This window comes from Rhinatrema bivittatum, chromosome 3, assembly GCF_901001135.1.
Source record: "Rhinatrema bivittatum chromosome 3, aRhiBiv1.1, whole genome shotgun sequence".
In the NCBI taxonomy this organism is placed as follows: Eukaryota; Metazoa; Chordata; class Amphibia; order Gymnophiona; family Rhinatrematidae; genus Rhinatrema; species Rhinatrema bivittatum.
The window spans coordinates 474,081,914-474,100,814 of record NC_042617.1 but is presented as its reverse complement, the minus strand read 5'-3'; the positions used below and the strand labels follow the sequence as shown (position 1 = coordinate 474,100,814).

Genomic DNA, 18,901 nt, shown 5'->3' with positions numbered 1-18,901 from the left:
TCGTTAGTGCAGATATACAAATTGTCAGGTTTGCCTACTCGTGAACATGCAACATACAATTGTCCATGTGAGAAGCAATCGGTTTGTAGATGTAAACCGCAGAGGTGTAAAGATTGTCCTTGAGCTTTGTTGATGGTTATTGCAAATGCCAATCTAATTGGGAATTGCAATCTTTTAAATTGAAATGGCATATTTGTTGGAATGATAGGGATGCGAGGAATGAGTACATCTTCACCTTTGAAAAGTCCTGTCAAGATTGTAGTTTCTATGATATTGGTCCTTAAATTTTTGATAGCAAGTCGTGTGCCGTTGCAAAGCTTTGGTGGGTTGAGAATGGTGTGTAAAAGGATCAAGGGAAATGGGACTGTAATGTCCGAAGAGCAAGAGAAATGCACAGGCCAAAAATTAATGCCTTCTTAGGTAAGAGGATCCAGACCTTAAAAAGCAGTTACGACGCTGATAGATAAGAAATGAATTGGTGTGTATAAACGTGGTCAGTCAGTGGGAGGTTGTGATCCTTAGGGATAAAAATAGGGGAGTGCCTAATCCATCTAGTAATGTGTCTGTAGAGAAGTTTCTTTTGGAGGGCTAATCCGCTAGCTTTCAGAGATCAGTAAAGGTTATAGTTTGTGTGTTTTTTTTTTTTTTACCCCAAATGAACAGCACCAGCAAAGAATAGTTTAAATATGCAAGCACACCTTCCTGGCCCCCCTCCCCCAACCCGGCGAAATAGAGCAACCCACGCTACAACTCCCCTCTCTGGAGATGTGGAGAATGAGTGCCCCCCCCCCCCCCCCTGTGAAAAACGCACGGTGGAAAATGAGAACGGTCCCCCACCATGCTCCTCCCCGGCTACCTGTGTAAACTGCCGGCCTCATTGTTTAGGATTTTGTGAATGATGGTCATTGATTTGTAGGTAATACGTGCAGAAATAGGTAGCCTCTACGAGTACCTGCAGTCTCTTAAACCCTTCGTTGCCACCACTTCACAGCCAGATGCGATGCCTCAGCCCTTCCATGACATGGAAGAAGGTCTCCTACATCTTTTATAGACTATGAGGCCTTTGGCTTGCACCACAGTGGGGGCATTGCAACTCGGAGGATTATATGGTTCAGGAGCCAGCCTCATTTGTGAGGATGTTCATGAAAAGCTGGCGGACTTCCCTTGTCACCCCAATAACCTCTTCGGGGACAAGCTGCTGGAGACAGGGGAGCAACTCAAGGAACAAACATCGCTGTGATGTCCCTGCCATCCCCATCGGATCAATCCAGCTTGAAGAAGTACTATCCAACATATAGAAAGCCATTCTTTCCCCGATGACCGTTTCGCCCATACCCGGCTTACCGGATGCTCCCCTACCCTCCGGCGAGGCCCTCACAGGTGGCGCAGTCACAGCCGCGAATCATCAACGGGGTCCATGACAGCAATGCCTTCCACCGACCGCTCCCACTTATCCTAAACCCCAGCAGGGTTTATAGACACATGAGGGCCACTTTCACTGCTACACCCGGGAAGGAGGATTTCCCATTTCTACACGTCCTGGGAAGCTGTCACCTCCAACAGTTGGGTTCTCTCCATCGTCAAGGATGGTTATACACTCCGCTTCAAATGGAAGCCCGCTCTCCCACTTCGAGTGAGCCTGTATTGCTCCACCGCGGGGGATCGCGCCTGCTTGCAGGAGGGAATATCTTTGCTTCTCCACCAGAGCTCCATCCAGTGGACTCCCAGTGTGTAATAGGGTCAGGGGTTTTACTCCCAGTACTTCCTTATACCCAAGAAGTTGAGGGGGTTGTGCCCCATCTTGGATCTCTGAGCCCTCAACAAGTTTCTAGTCAGGGAGAAATTAAAGATGACCCCACTCATGTCCATCCTTCCATTCCTCCAACCCAATGATTGGATGTGCTTGCTAAACCTCAAAGATGCATACTATCATATCCCCATGCACCCCTCCTCCTGGTGCTACCTGAGTTTTCAGGTCGAGAGTCAGCACTATCAGTACAAGGGGAGTGATTGGAAGTAAAGGGCATTACCTAGGCTTAGCTATTTGCTTGCCTCATGTGCATAGAAGTGATCTTTTCCCTGATTCTTTAGCCATAGCGGGCCATAGCCATAGCCATGGCCTGCGCCATTTTTAAAGATGGCGCCGGCCATCCAGTGCTCCTACCATGTGACAGGGGCCGGCCAATGGCACGTATACCCTGTCACATGGTAAGGGCAAAGGGCCATCGGCGCCATTTTTATTAGTGCAGTCGATGGCCTGAGAGCAGGAGATCACTCCCCGCGCCCCCACTGGACCACCAGATAATTTTAAAATGTTTTTGGGGGGGTCAGGGAGGGTGGGGGAAGCTAAGAGGGTTGATTTTTAAGGGTTGGGGTGGGTTTTTTGTTTATCGGCTCGAGCGCAGCCGATAAAAACCCAATCGGGCCGGACGATAAAAATTTTAAGATTTGAATCGGAACCGAAACCGGAACCGATCAGGTTCCGGTTCCGATTCACATCTCTAGTGAGCATAGCCCCTTGAACTTGGACTCCTGTAGCCGTCCAGTAAAAAAAATGAGAAGAGCCAAGATACAGAATCAAAGAAAGTATAACCCAGGGGAGGAGAGGAAATCCTCTGGCTGCGCTGTTCTCATCTCAGCTAGGGACTCCCAGACAGCATGGCTAATTCAGCCTGCGTATCTACGGGGAAAAAAACAAGTTTGCTTACCGGAACCGGTGTTTTCTGTACATAGCAGGATGAATCAGCCATGCTGGCCCGCCCTCCTCCCCGAACAGTCTCCATCTTGTGTTTTGCAGATTTGCTTTGAAAAGACTGAGAGGAAGAGGGCGCCACATGGGAAAGTACGCACAGGCTCACACAAAGAACTCTGTCATCTAGGAGAAGCTCCGCCTTGGTCGTCCTGGAAGACGCCTCCAGACAAAATGGCTGATTCATCCTGTTATCTACAGAAAACACCGTTTATGGAAAGCAAACTTGCTTTTTCTCAAACTTGTTTATCCTTTCTTCATTATGGAGCCATTCTATCCCCTTCATTATTTTTGTTGTTTGTCTTTGTGCCTTTTCTAGTTTAGTATTATCTATTTTTGAAATGGGGGAACCAGAAATGCCCACAATACTCAAGGTATGGTCATGCCATGAATCAAAGCAGAGGCATTATGATATTCTTTGTTTTATTCACAATTGTTTTCTGAATAATTTCTAGCATTATGTTTGCTTTTTTGATTGTGGTTGCACACTGAGTTGAGAATTTCAAGATGCAATGACCCTAAGAACCTTTTTCTGGATGGTGAAGCGCTTGGAATGGGACTACATAAAACTGCCATAACTAGGACTAGAAGCGAGGTAGACCTCGAACAATTTTCAGATGTCTGTGTTCATGAGAAACTAGGAAAACTATAAAGCAATAGATAAAGCAATGGCGCTGGATGGGAAAGAATCAAGGGTATTAAGGGAATTTAAGGAAGTTCTGTAAGCTCTGCTATCTGATCTTTTCAATGCTTCTTTAGAGTCGGAAGTGGTTCCAGAGGACTAGAGACAGTCAGATGTGATTCCTCTTCACAAAAGTGTAAGTAAGGAAGAGGCTGGGAAGTAGAGACCAGTTAGTTTGAGCTTGGTGGTGAGTAAATTAATAGAAATTTTACTAAAACGGAGGATAGTGCAGTTTCTGGAATCTAGTGGATTACAGGATCTGAGGTAGCGTGGTTTTTACCAGACATAGGGCTTATCAAACTAATCTACTTAATTTCTTTGAATATTTTTTTATTTTATTTAAAACTTTTCTATACCGACATTCATGGGAATATCACATCAATTACATTAAACGAGGGTAACCAATATCTTTGGAAAAAAGAAGTTACAATGAACCACTAGAGAGATCAGGAGAGAATGATAGATCAGGAGAGAATGATAGATCAGGAGAGAATGATAGATGTAGTGAACTTGAATTTCAGTAAGAAACGAAGAAAGTTGAAATGCATTCTAATTCGGTTCCAACCATATACTCAGTTGCTAGAAATTTAAACTCAAGGAAAAATGTTTTTTTGGTGATGAAACCCTGACCTTAGTTCTTAAATACACACCTGCGGTTTTAACTATATTTTTCCTATGCTCATTCTTATCCAGATAGTTGACGGGAGAATGTCCAAATTTTTTTTCTGTCACCGTGAGGACAGAGTAATCATAATGTTTCCTTCACAGATAATAACTAGCTACTAAATAAGTCTGTGTGAATAAAAGAAAATATTTTCCTTTGCTCAGTGGAAACTTAATTTGCAAAGTAATGTCCCATTTGAAGTGGGAAGGGTTCACTTTGGACATTATAGCAGTCCTTTAAACCAGGTCCTTTAATTTATGTGTATGTATCCATGTGACATGGGGTTAAAACTGAATGAGATTTGTCATACTTATACAGTAAACCCTGTCTTGCTGCAGCCTATTATTCATGCAAATAGCAACTTGTTAGAAGGTCAGTAAAGCTCAGTAATTAAAACTGATGACAAAATCAAACATGGGGTTTTGCTTAAAATTAAAATGTATCAGGTTGACTGTTATCTCTTTGGTGAATGTAGTTGCGAAGAATAGCCAATTTTGTGGCTTGTGCAAATTGTATGATTTACTTTTAATGACACATTCATGTACATAATTTCATAGAAGAGCCTGTTTTGCTTGTGTTTCATTTATTTATTTAAAGAAGCATGGCAGCAAAGTGATAATACCTGGAGAAGCTCCTTTCTTTTTAGTGGGCTTAAACCACTTTGGATGACTGGTGATGGAATTTCAGGTTTAGGTGAAGTACCTTGTCCCAATAACCTTTTCACTCTGATTAAGTCAGCCCCCTAAGATACATTAATATCCTCTTCATCCAATCTAACAGGGCCAGACCAGTGGGTTATACATGCCAACCAGCAGCAGATGGAGACAGAGAGCAACAAGCTCACTCCTCATATACCTCTCTGTTGACACCAGCCTTCCAGTATTCTCTGTCTCCAGCAGATGGTGGACATGCATTTCATGTTGTGGTCTGAGGCTGGATAGGCCTTTGGGATTCTGGCAGGCGAGGCAACTCCTGAGGTGAAAGATCAAGTACTCTTTCCCTTGGAAGAGTGTGATCCTGGGTCTGATTTTCGCATATTGCAGTGGCTCTCGAAGTGTTAGGAAATATTTCTCCCTCTGGTTGAACAAGGACATGACCAGGGAGCTTCCAGCATGGCTGGTAGGACCTTGGGAATATTTTTCTTTATTCCTCAATCTCCCTATCTTTCCTCTTCTTGCCCTTCTCTTTCCCACCCCTTAATTGGGGTCCCCTTCAATGGCTTGGGATATTAACATTGTTTTGTCAGCCCTCATGACAGACCTTTTTGAACTGTTGGAGACTGTTCCTTTGAAATGCCTAACTTGGAAGGTCTTATTTCTGGTTGCAGTCCTACTTACAATTTTTCAATGGCAAGATGGTACTTCAGACGCACCCAAAGTTTCTACCAAAGTAATGTCAGCTTTTCACCTCAACCAAGCAATTATGCTTCAAACGTTTTCCCCCCAAAGCCTCATAAGAATGAAAGGCAAAAACAACTGCACAATTTAGACTGTAAGCAAACATTGGCTTACTATAAGCAAAGAAGACAGGGCCACAGGCATTTCTCACAGCTGTTCGTTTCCTATAATCCAAATGCCTTGGGAGTAGCAGTAACAAAGAATGTTATTCAACTGGATTACCTACTGTGTTCGGCACCGCTATAACTTGGCTCTACTGCTGTTGTCCAGCTCAGTTAAGAGACACCAAGTGTGCGCTATTGCTTCTTCAATAGCACACCTGCACAATGTTCCAATTGCAGACATTTTCAAGGCAGCAACATGGTTATCAGTGCATACTTTCACCTCCCACTGTTGTCTTGATCAACAATCAGCCTCAGACAGTTCAGTAGATTGAGCGATTTTGAGTAACTTAACCAACAAGTAAGGACTGTCCACTAAGGAGACAAGTAAGGACTGTCCACTAAGGAAACACTAAGGATCTCCCCTTGATTTGTCACGCTTTTCAGTCGCTTAATATATAGGCTTCCTAATCCCCTGAACCACCCCTACCTTTGCTCCCCTCCTGTAAGTTAGGTTAACACATCAATGCGCCTACCCTAGAACCCCCTTAAGAGAGACCCCGTTCTCTTGCTAGACACACTGATTTTGTAGTTTAGTCAGCAGCTCTTTAACCTGCTCTGTTCTTTATAACATTGTTAGTCACTCTGAAATGTGATACTCTCTGTCATCACTGTATAATCTGCTTTTTACATTATCTAGTCTGTATTGTGCATTATCTAGTCAGCATTGTTCATTATCTAGTCAGCACTGTTCAACTTACTAGTCAGCATTGTTCATTATCTAGTCAGCACTGTTCAACCTACTTTGGGCATTATCCACATAATTTGTAATCGCCCAGCTCGCTACTGGCATAACATTACAGTCAACAATGCCTCCTTTAATCTGCGACTGCTCCTTATCCTATCAGTCTAGACACCACTCAAATATACTCCCTTCATTCTCACATCAGACCACATACCACAAGACCACTCACAACAAAAGAAGGCTTATTCCAATCCACACCCTCACTCGCACTCAAGCCATCAGTCTCTCACTCATCTCCATTATATTGTTCAACGCACAATTACTCCAGAAGAAAACTCATCTCTTACATGACATTCTTACTGATTCCAAACCAGAAATATGCGCTGTCACTGAAACCTGGTTTAAACAACATGACACTCCCCTCATCAACCAACTACCCATAGACAACTACAATGTGTTCTCAATCCCACGTAAAAAGAAGAGAGGAGGCGGCTTACTTCTGGCTGTAAAAAAGGACCTACAACTGCTATCCCAGAAATGTGATATCCCGAAACCAGTACGAAATTGGCTTTTTCAAATCTAAGTCACTCCAACTATGTCTCATTTACACCCCCCCAGGTCTTCTAGAGAAAGATTCATCCCCCCTTATTGAATTCTTTGCAAAATCCCTATCCCCTGACGTACCCACGATTCTCCTAGGAGACTTTAACTTACATGTGGATACTTCCCCGCAATCCCCGGCCTGTGAAGCATTCATTTCCTCCCTCGAAGCTATGGGTTTCCAACAAATTGTTCACTCTCCCACACACAAAGCTGGCCACACCCTAGATCTGATTTTTATCAACTCCCCCATCAACATAAGCAATCCCCCTTCATGCATGGCAGTACCCTGGTCTGATCACTCTTTGATTCTGACTAAACTCACTCTTCCACAAATTTCCCCTACCTTGCCCCGTCAGCCCATATCTTTCAAATACCGCAAAACCTGTACTGTAGATACCATCACACAAGCATGCTCTGACATAGACAATCAAATTGACCTCTCGTCCCCAGATAATGCCTTCTCCACCTGGGTCAACCTCACCCTTAACATTGCCAATAAACATTGCCCACTAACAACAAAAACCGTCAACCCGAACCGTAGAAATAGAAAACCCTGGTACACACCTGACCTCAGAAATCTTAAAACTCAGCTCAGAGCTGCTGAAAGGTCTTGGCGCAAACACCAATCCCCCACAGCCAAAACAAACTATTACCAACGCATGCACGAATACAGAAATTCCATCCTCCAAACTAAACGTGAATACTACGCCAGAAAAATACATGGTCTGCAACATAACCCCAAGGCCCTCTTCTCTATGGTTGCTGACCTGACCTCTCCCTCTCACACACAACAACCAGCAAATACCTCCAAGAATCGTTGCAATGAGTTAGCACATTTCTTTAAAGATAAGGTTTCCTCCATCACAGCACACTTTTTCACAATAACAACAATATTATTCTTCCTATTTTCAGCGCTTCAGCTACCCTCTCCTCTTTTGACTCTTCTTCCTCCCTGGAAGTAGAGAACATCCTAAAAAAAATGAAACCCTCATCACATCCCTCTGAAACTATCCCCTCCAAACTTCTACTATCTATACCCAAAGTGATCGCCAAACCGCTATCTAATATTCTCAATTGCTCCCTAGAGCATGGCACAGTCCCTAACTTTCTCAAACAAGCAGTAGTGAAACCGCTACTCAAAAAACCCAATCTTGACCCTGCCACATTGTCTAATTACAGACCTGTTTCCAACCTACCCCTCCTAGCTAAAGTCCTTGAAAAACTAGTTAACTCTCGCCTTTCCGATCACCTTGAACAACACAACATTCTCCCGTCCACCCAACATGGTTTCAGGAAGCATTTAAGTACTGAAACTTTACTGCTCTCCCTCTCCGACACACTCATCAGAGGAACCGACTCCGGATCCTCTTATCTGATTGCTATGCTTGACATCTCCGCTGCGTTTGACACTGTCAATCACGCTGTCCTCCTCAACATCCTCAGAAGTATTGGGATCACTGGTTATGCTCTCGCCTGGATACAATCTTATCTCCAAAATCGCTTTTTTACTGTCTTAGTGGATAACAACGAATCTGACCCCATAAGTCTCCCTCAAGGTGTGCCCCAAGGCTCTTCCCTCTCCTCTACCCTCTTTAATATATACATGCTTCCCCTTACCACTCTTCTCACCAACCTTCACATCAAGCATTTCATTTATGCTGACGATGTGCAAATCATATTCCCCTTCTCTGACTCCCTCCAAACTGCACTACAAAACTGGGAATCCTGCCTTTCCTCCATCAACCAACTCCTCACAGACATGCACCTGGCTCTAAATCCCAACAAGACTGAGCTAGTAATCATTTCTAATAAGCAGCCGCTTCCAGCCATCCCACTCGCATACACATCTACCACTTTCTCTGTGCACCTTCGCAATTTAGGTGTCCTCATTGATAATCATCTTACTTTTAAACCATTTATTAACTCTATCATAAAGGATTGCTATTTTAAGCTACAATCGATAAAAAAACTCAGACCTCTGCTACACTTTTCTGACTTCCGTACAGTACTTCAGTCTATTATTCTGTCTAAAATAGACTACTGTAATGCACTCCTCCTTGGCATCCCCGCAACACACACCAAACCGTTACAACTATTACAAAACGACGCCGCTCGTATACTGTTAAACTCTAAAAAAAGAGACCATATCACTCCCACACTTATCGAACTACATTGGCTCCCAATACACTCACGAATACTTTATAAAGCACTCTCCCTCATCCATAAAAGTCTGTTAAATTCAAACCTCAATTGGATCAACCCCCCTCTCCTCCCCCGTACCTCTAATAGACCCACCCGCCCAGCCCTTCAAGGAACCCTACGTACCCAATCCATCAAATCTTTCAAACTCTCCTCCACTATAAGCAGAGCTTTTTCCCTTGCCGGCCCCACCATATGGAACTCCTTGCCCCATGATATACGCATGGAGACCTCCACTCCCAAATTAAAAAAAAAACTGAAAACCTGGCTTTTCTGGCAAGCCTACCCCATCTCACCTCCCCCTACATAAAAAATTCCCTGTCAGCAATCGAGTAACTTTTCAACTCCCCATTCCTGTTACTCCTCCACCGAATCTTGACTAAGAATGCTTTATGACCGCTGGTTCTTGTACATTGTTATTATGTTATAGTTGTTGTATTTATTTATTGATTATTGATTTTTGTTATGCTTTTCAGTATTATCCACACTTCCTGTTAATTGTATTCATCTGTTACTTGTAAGGGCTCCGCCCAAAAGTTATTTGTTTTATGTAAACCGATACGATGTGCGAACGGCTATCGGTATAGAAGAGACTTTAAATAAATAATAATAAATAAATAAATATTACAGGCATCAAAACACACATTTCATTGCAACCCTCACCTTGTGACTCCCCAAACAGCATGGCTAATTCAGTCTGCTTATCGGGGGACCACAGCAAGTTTGCTTTCCATAAACAATGTTTTCCTTAGATAACAGGATGAATTAGCAATCCTGCCCTCCTCTCTAGTCAGCCATTGCTTGATGTTGTATGCTTAATTATGAACTGTCCTGTTACCCAAAAACAGGGCTGCTGATTGGGATAAGGTGAAAATCTGAATGTCCACAAAACTGTGGAATCTTAACCCCAATACTCTCTAAAACTTGCCTAATGGGGCCATAAAAAGATTGAACAAATAAGGGGGACAGCATGGACCCTTGTGACACCCCATGGAGGTGGTTAATGATTTTGTTTTACAGACAAGATATAAGGGTAATTCAGGACTTTTGATCCTTTTGGACTTAAGTGCATTTGATCTGGTGGACCATAGCTTGTTCTAGTGTTGTGGGGCTTTGGGAATAATGGGTCAAATGCTGAAATTAATTAATTCCTTTTTTTTTCGGATAGATCTGCTGTAGTGAAGGTTAGGGGTGAGATTTCTGAGCCGTTTTTGTTTCAGTGTGGTGGTCCTCTTTTTGTCACCTTTACTATTTAATATTTTTTGCACAACCTTTAAGTCAGCTCATTGGTTCGTAGGGATTTGAAGTTTTTTTTTTTTGTTTGTTTTTTTTTCAATATTTATTTATCAAAATTTTCCGATTTTTACATAACGTAAACCAATTTACATTCAATATATTGCATATTCATCTGGAAACATGTACTTCAATTTTAACACAATTTATCTTATAACATTGCAATAATAAAGAATAAAGATAACCTTATGCGCCAGGCTTACGAGTTTAAAGGAAAACAAAAAATAAGAGAAAAAAAAGAGAATACAAAAGCAAGTAACATGCACATTAACGCAGCATTTCCTATAAATTGTCCTGCCTTTACCCATTTTAAGGTATTGGTGATGAGGTCACAGGTTCACGTGCTTCAATAAACTGATGTAATTGATCTATAATTGTGAAACTAAATGATTCATTTTCTTTTTTTAAAATGCACTGACAAGGATATTTCAATTGAAATGAATAACCTAAAGAAATTACCCTTTGCCTTACTGCCAAGAATTCTCGCCTTTTATTGCGAGTTACAGGAGCTAAGTCAGGAAAGAGTTTCACATTTTGACCATAATATAATATGGGGTATTTTTGAAAATAAGTCTTCATTAATTTACTGATATCTAATGTAGAAATAAAGGAAACTATTAAAGTATTCCTTTCCAGTACTTCCAAAGTAAAATTTTCAAGAAAACTAGTTAAATTGATCGGTACTGTTACAGCAGCTCTAGGGGTACTCTTAACAAAGAAACAAGTATTGATTGATAATACACCTTCAGGAAAACTAAGTACCTCAGCTAAAAATTTCTTTAAAGTTGTAAATGGGATTTCTCCCGCAACTTTAGGGAAATTAAGAAACCTAACATTTAGATGTCGTGCATTATTTTCTAATTGTTCTAACCTTTTTGTGCATGATAATTGATCTTTAATCATGGTCAAATTCAAATTTTGAATTAATTTTATTTTTCCCTCAGACTCTTGAACTCTATTCGTTATTTCAGTCGTTTGTTGCTGTAAGGATTGACACTGGCCTTGAAAATTTAAGGATACTGAATCTATTTTTGTTTCTAAGCGATTCACTGTCACGTTTAAGCTGTTAATCAAATCCCAAATATCTTTCAATGTGGCTGTCTCCGATCTTATGAACGTGGACTGTTGTTCTTCTGTAGGACTATGCAGGGGAAGGTGGGAAGAAGCTAGGTGGAAACTTGAGGAGGTTATAATTCCTCCTTCCTCTAAAAGAGGAGCCTCTTGTTTTTCCCCATCTCCTCCTGTATTCTCTACTATTGAGATGGGAGCAACTCCCTCTCTCGCTAGAACACCTCCTACATCTTCAGTAGGTGGCTCAGCTGTTGCTCCCTCTACTCCACGGTGCATTGGAGGTGTGCGTAGGACAGGGCTTAGGGAAGCCTCTTCTAGGGGAACTGCCTGTTCTCCTTCCAGGGAGCTCCCAACAGAGTCACTGGCACCCTGACTTTTTAGCTGCGTCATGAATCGCTCAATTTCTAATTGCATTAACGGGGGCAGAGTCTCAGGGGGGAAGACCCTAACCTTACCCTTTCTTTTAGCAGGCATTATAAAAACCACAATATCAAGTAGGAACAATCAGAAAAGAGGTTCACTTTGTGCAATTAGTACTCACAAGTCCCAGCGATGTGAACGGACCAAAATTCCCCGCCAGTCCGTCTAGTCCGGACTAAGCCTAAGGGGCGCGCGCGGCTTTGGCGGAGCGCCGGCGGCGATGGAGCGCCGTTCTAAGCAGATTTTAAAGCTGGCGGGCTCCTCCTCCTGAGCAAGCGTGTTCCGGGGCTGGGCTGGGGAAAACAGTCCGTTCCTCCCTGCTGCACCGCTCCAAGCAGATTTTAAAGCTGGCGGGCTCCTCCTCCTGAGCAAGCAAGTTTTCCCCAGCCCAGCCCCGGAACACGCTTGCTCAGGAGGAGGATTTGAAGTTTTTATATATGCAGATGATGATCATCTAATTTGGGCTATGGGTCTTGATTTAATTTGGTCTTTGACTCAGATCTAAGAGGGTCTCAAAGAGATTGTGAATTGGTTAGAGTGTAACAAACTAATTTAAATGGGGTAAAACTGAAAGGGTCTTTATTAGAGATGTGAATCGGAACCAGAATCGGTTCAGATTTCAGTTCCGATTCACATCTCTATAGATGTGAATCGGAACCAGAATCGGTTTGGATTTCAGTTCCGATTCACATCTCTAGTCTTTATTCTTGGGAAAAAATCAGTTTTACCACTGTTACTCAAGATTAAAGATGCCATTGTTATTCATCTGCAGAAGGTTAGGAATTTGGAAGTCCTTTTTGATGAAGCGGTCACATTTGTTCCGATTACAGGTCATGCAGAACATGGCAGCAAAAGTAATGTTTTCATATCCAAGACGAGTAAGCACAGTTACATTGGCTACTCTTTAAGGAGAGAATCCATTTTAAGATCTTGGCAATGATGTTTAAAATCTGTCAGGGTTCTGGAGCTGAATATCTTAGAAAGCTGGTTAGATATGATGTGTCCAATTAGAAACTTCGTTCATTACAAAGGACATTTCCTAGCGTGTAGCAGATGGACTCAAAACAAGTGGGTATAGTGTGCTCGTGCTAGCAGTTGGAAACGGATCTGACGTCAGCACGGGTACATATACCCCCACAGGAAGTGTAGCAATTCAGTAATTTCCGTCTCCAAAGCAGTTTGGAGCTACTCACACTCGCTGAGCATGTTTCTACATTCTAACGACTAAATTCCTAGAAGAAAACCTACTGAAGACGAGCCCCGCACTCCTGTGGTGATACCAGTTGGTCACTCACCCAGTTGAGTTTCCCGAGCTGACTTCCGTGGTCCCTCGGAGGTAGGAGCCTCGGTCCGGTGGCCAATTCACGGCAGGAACCTAGCCCCCGAGTGAGAAGGACTCGGGCGCGGCTTGGCCCCCGAGCGAGACGAGTTCGGGCGCGGCCTGGAGGCAGCCTCGGTCCCGGCGTGGACTTGGCCCCTGAGTGAGACGAGTTCGGGCGCGGCCTAGAGGCAGCGGGTGCACTTCCTCGAGCACGGCGGTGAAGGTACTTCCCCTCTTCCCCCCGCAACCGGAGACCGCCCGGGTCGCAGTTGGGAAGCGCCGAAGACAAGGTAAGGAGTACATCTTTACTGTGGTCTCCGAGGAAGTGTGGACTCACTGGGCTTGCCTACGAGGCAGCCCGCCAAGGAGGTCGCCATTTTTGCCTGCCTATTTGCCTTCGCTCCCTAGCCACACGTTGCTGTGCGCACACTGACATAGGCGCACGTTGCTAATCGCATGCGGATAGGCGCAAGCGGGCTAGGCGCGCGCCGATAGCGCATTCATAGCACGTTCCTAAGACGCCGTTGATAGGTGCACGTCACAAGCGCACATTCATAACTCACCATTGATGGGCGCATGCTATAGGCGCATGTTCATAAGACGCCATTGATAGGAGCACGTTAAAGGCGCATGTTTATAAGACGCCATTGATAGGCGCACGTTAAAGGCGCATGTTTATAAGACGCCATTGATAGGTGCACGTTGTAAGCGCATGTTCATAAGACGCTGTTGTTCGGCACATGTTATAGGCGCATGCTCATAAGACGCCGTTGTTAGGCGCACGTTATAGGCGCATGTTTATAAGCCGCCGTTGATAAGTGCACATTATAGGCGCACGTTCATGAGATCGATAGGCGCACGTTATAGGCGCACGTCCTTAAGACACCGTTGATAGGCGCACGTTATAGGCGCACGTCCTGAGCCACCCGTGCATAGGCGCACGCAGCTGAGTGCCGGTTGATAAGCGCACACTCATCAGATAAGCGCATATTAGTAGGCGATACCTATTGCAAAGCATATGGAGCATCAAAGAGCCCATACGTCCGCAGAGCCGGCACCTCCAGGATCAGGCATAAGAGCTCTAAGCCTCTGCTCAGCATGCAACCTCAGAGCCACACAGAGCGAGGAAGCAGACTCACTATGTGCCCAATGTGAGGAGGCCATGGGAGTCCCAGGACAGGACCGGTCCCAGCCCAGCGGTTCCTCAGGGAACACTCTGGACTTAGCAGACCGCGGTGAGCAGCCAGGGAACCCGAGAGACCTGGTGCCCCTAAGGCCAGATCCAGCCTCACTCTCCTGGGTGGAGTTATTCAAGGGGATCCACGCCTTTGTCCAGATGCAGTCTGCTCCTCGGATGGGCTTTTCGGTTCCGGATGACCCGGCCCCTGGACCCTCGAGACCTAGGCGCGGCCACTCGCCACCCAGAAGCCCCACGTATGGGGATTCGGATTGCTCCGAGGACGATGAGGAGCCCCTCGAGGAAGGAGAACTCCCCTCGGAGATGGAACCATATCGGACCATGAGACGCTTCTTTCGGAAAGAGGATCTTCCAGGCCTGGTCTCACAATGCCTATCAGAACTGGCCATTCCGGGCCGGGACACCCCAGGGGACCCTCCCATGAACCCCGTCTTAGAGGGCCTGCGCCAAACGGCTCACCATTTTCCCCTCCTATGAGCAGCACAGCAGCTAATAGATCTGAAATGGACGGCGCCGGAGGCTGCATTTAAAGGGGGTCGGGCCTTGTCAGGCATGTACCCTCTGGACCCGGCATCCAAGGAGCTGCTGGCGTGCCCTAAGGTAGACGCCATAGTTAACGCCATTGTGAAACGCACCACAATTCCGGTAGAGGGGGGAGCGGCCCTCAAGGATGCACATGACCGGCGCATGGACACCATTCTGAAACAAGCTTTCGAGGTGGCAGCCATGTCCCTAAGAATTGCGACCTGCTGCACCGTGGTGACACGTTCCTGTTTATCACAAGCGAGAAACAACACCCCGGGAGAAGACATGGAATCAGCTCTTGCGTTCCTCACTGATGCAGCCTCCGACCTTGTCCGTACGGCAGCCAAGGGAGTGTCATCCTCAGTGGCAGCCAGGAGGCAGCTCTGGCTACGCAACTGGGCTGCCGACTCTTCCTCCAAGACGCGCCTCACAAGAATGCCCTTTAAGGGATCCCTACTGTTCGGCAGCGATCTCGAGAATTGGGCCAACAGATAGGGTGCCGCTCCATTTCCCCGTCTGCCAGAAGACAGGGCGAGGAGGACCCAGCGTTCGTTTTCTAGACCATCCAGAGGTCGAAACTCTCAGTGCTTCAACCCTTACAGGGCTCGCTATCAAGCACCGCGTTCTCATGCCAGGAACCAGCCCTTTCGGGCTAAACACAACAAGAGGAGAACTGGCTCGGGTTCTGGTCCCGGCCGCAATCCACAATGACAATCAGCCGACCCATCCGGGGGTAGCAGCCATAGGGGGCAGGCTAACCCTCTTCTACCGCAGGTGGGTCGAGATTACTTCGGACCAGTGGGTCCTCGCCATCATCCAAGAAGGTTATTTCCTGGATTTCCTTCGGCTCCCGCCTGACAAGTTTGTGAAGTCTCCTTGTTCGCCTCTCAAGAGGACGGCATTAGAAGTGACCTTACAGAGGCTCCTGGCACTAAAAGCCATAATCCCAGTGCCTGCAAGGGAAATGAATTCTGGGCATTATTCCATTTATTTCATAGTACCAAGAAGGAGGGCACTTTCAGGCCCGTCCTGGACCTCAAGTCAGTCAACCAATACCTACGGGTCCCCAGCTTTCGCATGGAAACTCTACGGTCTGTCAAGAATGCAGTACAGCCAGGGGAGTTTCTCACCTCCCTAGATCTGTCAGAAGCCTATTTGCATATCCCAATCCATCGGGATCACCAGCGCTACTTATGCTTCAAAGTCCTGAATCAGCACTTCCAGTTCTGAGCTTTACCCTTTGGATTAGCCACCGCGCCGCGGATCTTCACCAAGGTCATAGTAGTAGTGGCGGCGGCACTCAGGAAGGAAGGAATTCTCGTCCATCCCTACCTGGACGATTGGCTGATCAGGGCAAAGTCACCGGAGGAGAGCAACCAGGCAACCAACAGAGTGATTACTCTTCTGGAAAGCCTAGGCTGGGTAGTAAACTTAAACAAGAGTTCCCTACAGCCTTCTCAGTCACTGGAATATCTAGGGGTCCGATTCGACACCCAGGAAGACAAGGTCTGCCTGACCTCCAAGAGAAGATCAAAGCTTCGGAGTCGTCTGCAGGCCCTGCTGAGCGCCACCCGGCCCACAGCTTGGGATTACCTACAGGTCCTCGGCCTTATGGCATCCACTCTGGAGGTGGTACCATGGACGCGGGCTCATATGAGACATTACAAAGTGCCCTCTTATCTCGGTGGAGCCCACGATCACAGAACTACACCACACACCTACCTCTACCAGCCAGAGTGCGGAATCAGATACGGTGGTGGTTGCAGCCCGGCCACATGAGCCGGGGGTCAAAACTGCCCTCCCCAACCTGGACCCTGCTCACGACAGATGCCAGCCTGAATGGATGGGGAGCACACTGCGAAGAACTCACCGCCCAAGGGCGGTGGAACAGAGAAGTGTCAAGGTGGAACATCAACCGACTAGAGGCACGGGCAGTCAGGCTAGTGTGCCTGCTATTTGCCCACAGACTTCGCAACAGAGCGGTCAGAGTGATGTTAGACAACGCCACTACGGTGGCGTACATCAATCGACAGGGCGGAACCAGAAGCCAACAAGTATCTCTAGAAATAGCCCCCCTGATGGCTTGGGCGGAAGCAAATCTTCAGGACATCTCCGCCGTTCACATCGCCGGGAAGGACAACACCACGGTAGACTTCCTCAGCAGAGAAAGCCTAAATCCAGGGGAATGGCATCTGTCGCCCACAGCTTTCCAGATGATTGTGGATCGGTGGGGGACTCCGGGCATGGACCTATTAGCAGACAGGTCCAACGCTCAAGTACCCAGATTTTTCAGCCACAGGCGGGATCCACTATCCCAGGGGATCGATGCCCTGGCCTCAGGGCCTCCTGCTATATGCCTTTCCTCCGTGGCCCCTGCTGGGTGCCATTCTACACAAGATTCAGCGACACAGAGGCCTAGTTCTTCTAGTGGCCCCGGACTGGCCAAGAAGACCCTGGTACGCAGACATGAGAAGACTACTGGCAGGGAATCCTCTACGCCTGCCTCCACACAGGGACCTGCTGCGGCAAGGTCCCATCCTCCACGAGGATCCAGCTCAATTCTCTTACGGTCTGGCCTTTGAGAGGGCTAGATTGAAGAAAAGAGGATACTCGGAGCCAGTAATAGATACACTCCTCCGAGCACGCAAGTTCTCCACATCACTGACATATATCAGAATCTGGAGGGTTTTTGAAGACTGGTGTGACTCTCACAGCACCAATTCACATACCGCTAAGATTCCTATCGTTTTAGACTTCCTACAAGATGGACTTCAGAAGGGTCTGTCCCTCAGCTCCATCAAGGTTCAGGTAGCAGCGCAGTCTTGCTACGGCCCTAGGAGTGACGGCACCACCATTGCCAAACACCCAGACATTTCACGTTTCCTGAAGGGAGTCAAACACATTCGCCCACCACTGAAGTGGCCAGTGCCCTTGTGGAACCTCAACCTAGTGTTGGAATTTCTAGCGGGATCCACCTTCAGGCCCCTTCGAGGCCTGTCTCTCCATTTGTTAACTTTGAAGATGGTGTTCTTGCTGGCTGTGTGTTCAGCATGCCGCATCTCAGAGCTACAGGCCCTGTCCTGCCGTGATCCGTTTCTCAGAATCACTCCAGAAGCTATCCATCTTCGCACGGTTCCTTCCTTCTTACCCAAAGCGGTCTCACACTTTCACCTCAACCAAACCATATCCTTGCCATCTACGGAAGGCTTGAAGAAGTCAGAAGAAGGTCGAATACTGCGTCATCTCGACATCGGCAGAATACTGGCCAGATACTTGGAAATGTCAGAAGCAGTACGAAAGACGGACCATCTGTTTGTCCTTCACAGCGGGAAGAAGCAAGGGGAAGCGGCCTCACGGCCAACTATCGCCCGCTGGATCAAAGAAGTTATCAAGGCAGCCTACATTGAGGCGGGAAAACCTCCGCCTCTACAGGTCAAGGCTCACTCTACCAGAGCGCAAGCGGCCTCTTGGGCAGAAACTAGGATGCTGTCACCTGCAGAGATATGTAAAGCGGCGACGTGGTCCTCCCTCCATACCTTCTCCAGATTCTACCGTCTGGACGTCCAGGCCAGGGAGGACACAGCATTTGCGAGGGCAATCCTACACTGTCCTCGGGCAGCCTCCCGCCCAGTCCGGGAGTAGCTTTTGTACATCCCACTTGTTTTGAGTCTATCTGCTACACGCTAGGAAATGTGGAGATTACTTACCTGATAATCTCCTTTTCCTTAGTGTATGCAGATGGACTCAGCGTCCCGCCCGGCTGCCGGTATACATGGGGATTCGCCGACTCACGGTAAGCCATGTTTTGCTTATATAGGCCTTCCACCCTGCCGGGTGTCGACGCCTTCCGGTTGAGTACACTGGCGGTCTCCAGCTACCATCAATTGGTCAGGGTAATCCTGTTTATTTAATCGATCGGTCAGTCACACATAT

General features: G+C 46.4%; 1 protein-coding gene across 4 annotated transcripts in view; it reads left to right on the top strand.

Annotated features, from left to right (window-relative positions):
• LDAH (lipid droplet associated hydrolase) overlaps nucleotides 1-18,901 on the top strand; it is a 440,292-nt gene that overhangs the window by 4,306 nt on the left and 417,085 nt on the right. Inside the window, exon 1 of one of the 4 annotated variants that reach the window (XM_029595994.1) lies at nucleotides 3,107-3,567. The exons of the other annotated variants lie outside the window; for them this stretch is intronic. The gene's annotated coding sequence lies outside the window, so the exon portion shown is untranslated. Of the gene's footprint in view, nucleotides 1-3,106; nucleotides 3,568-18,901 lie in introns of those variants that run through there. 4 annotated transcript variants of the gene reach the window in all.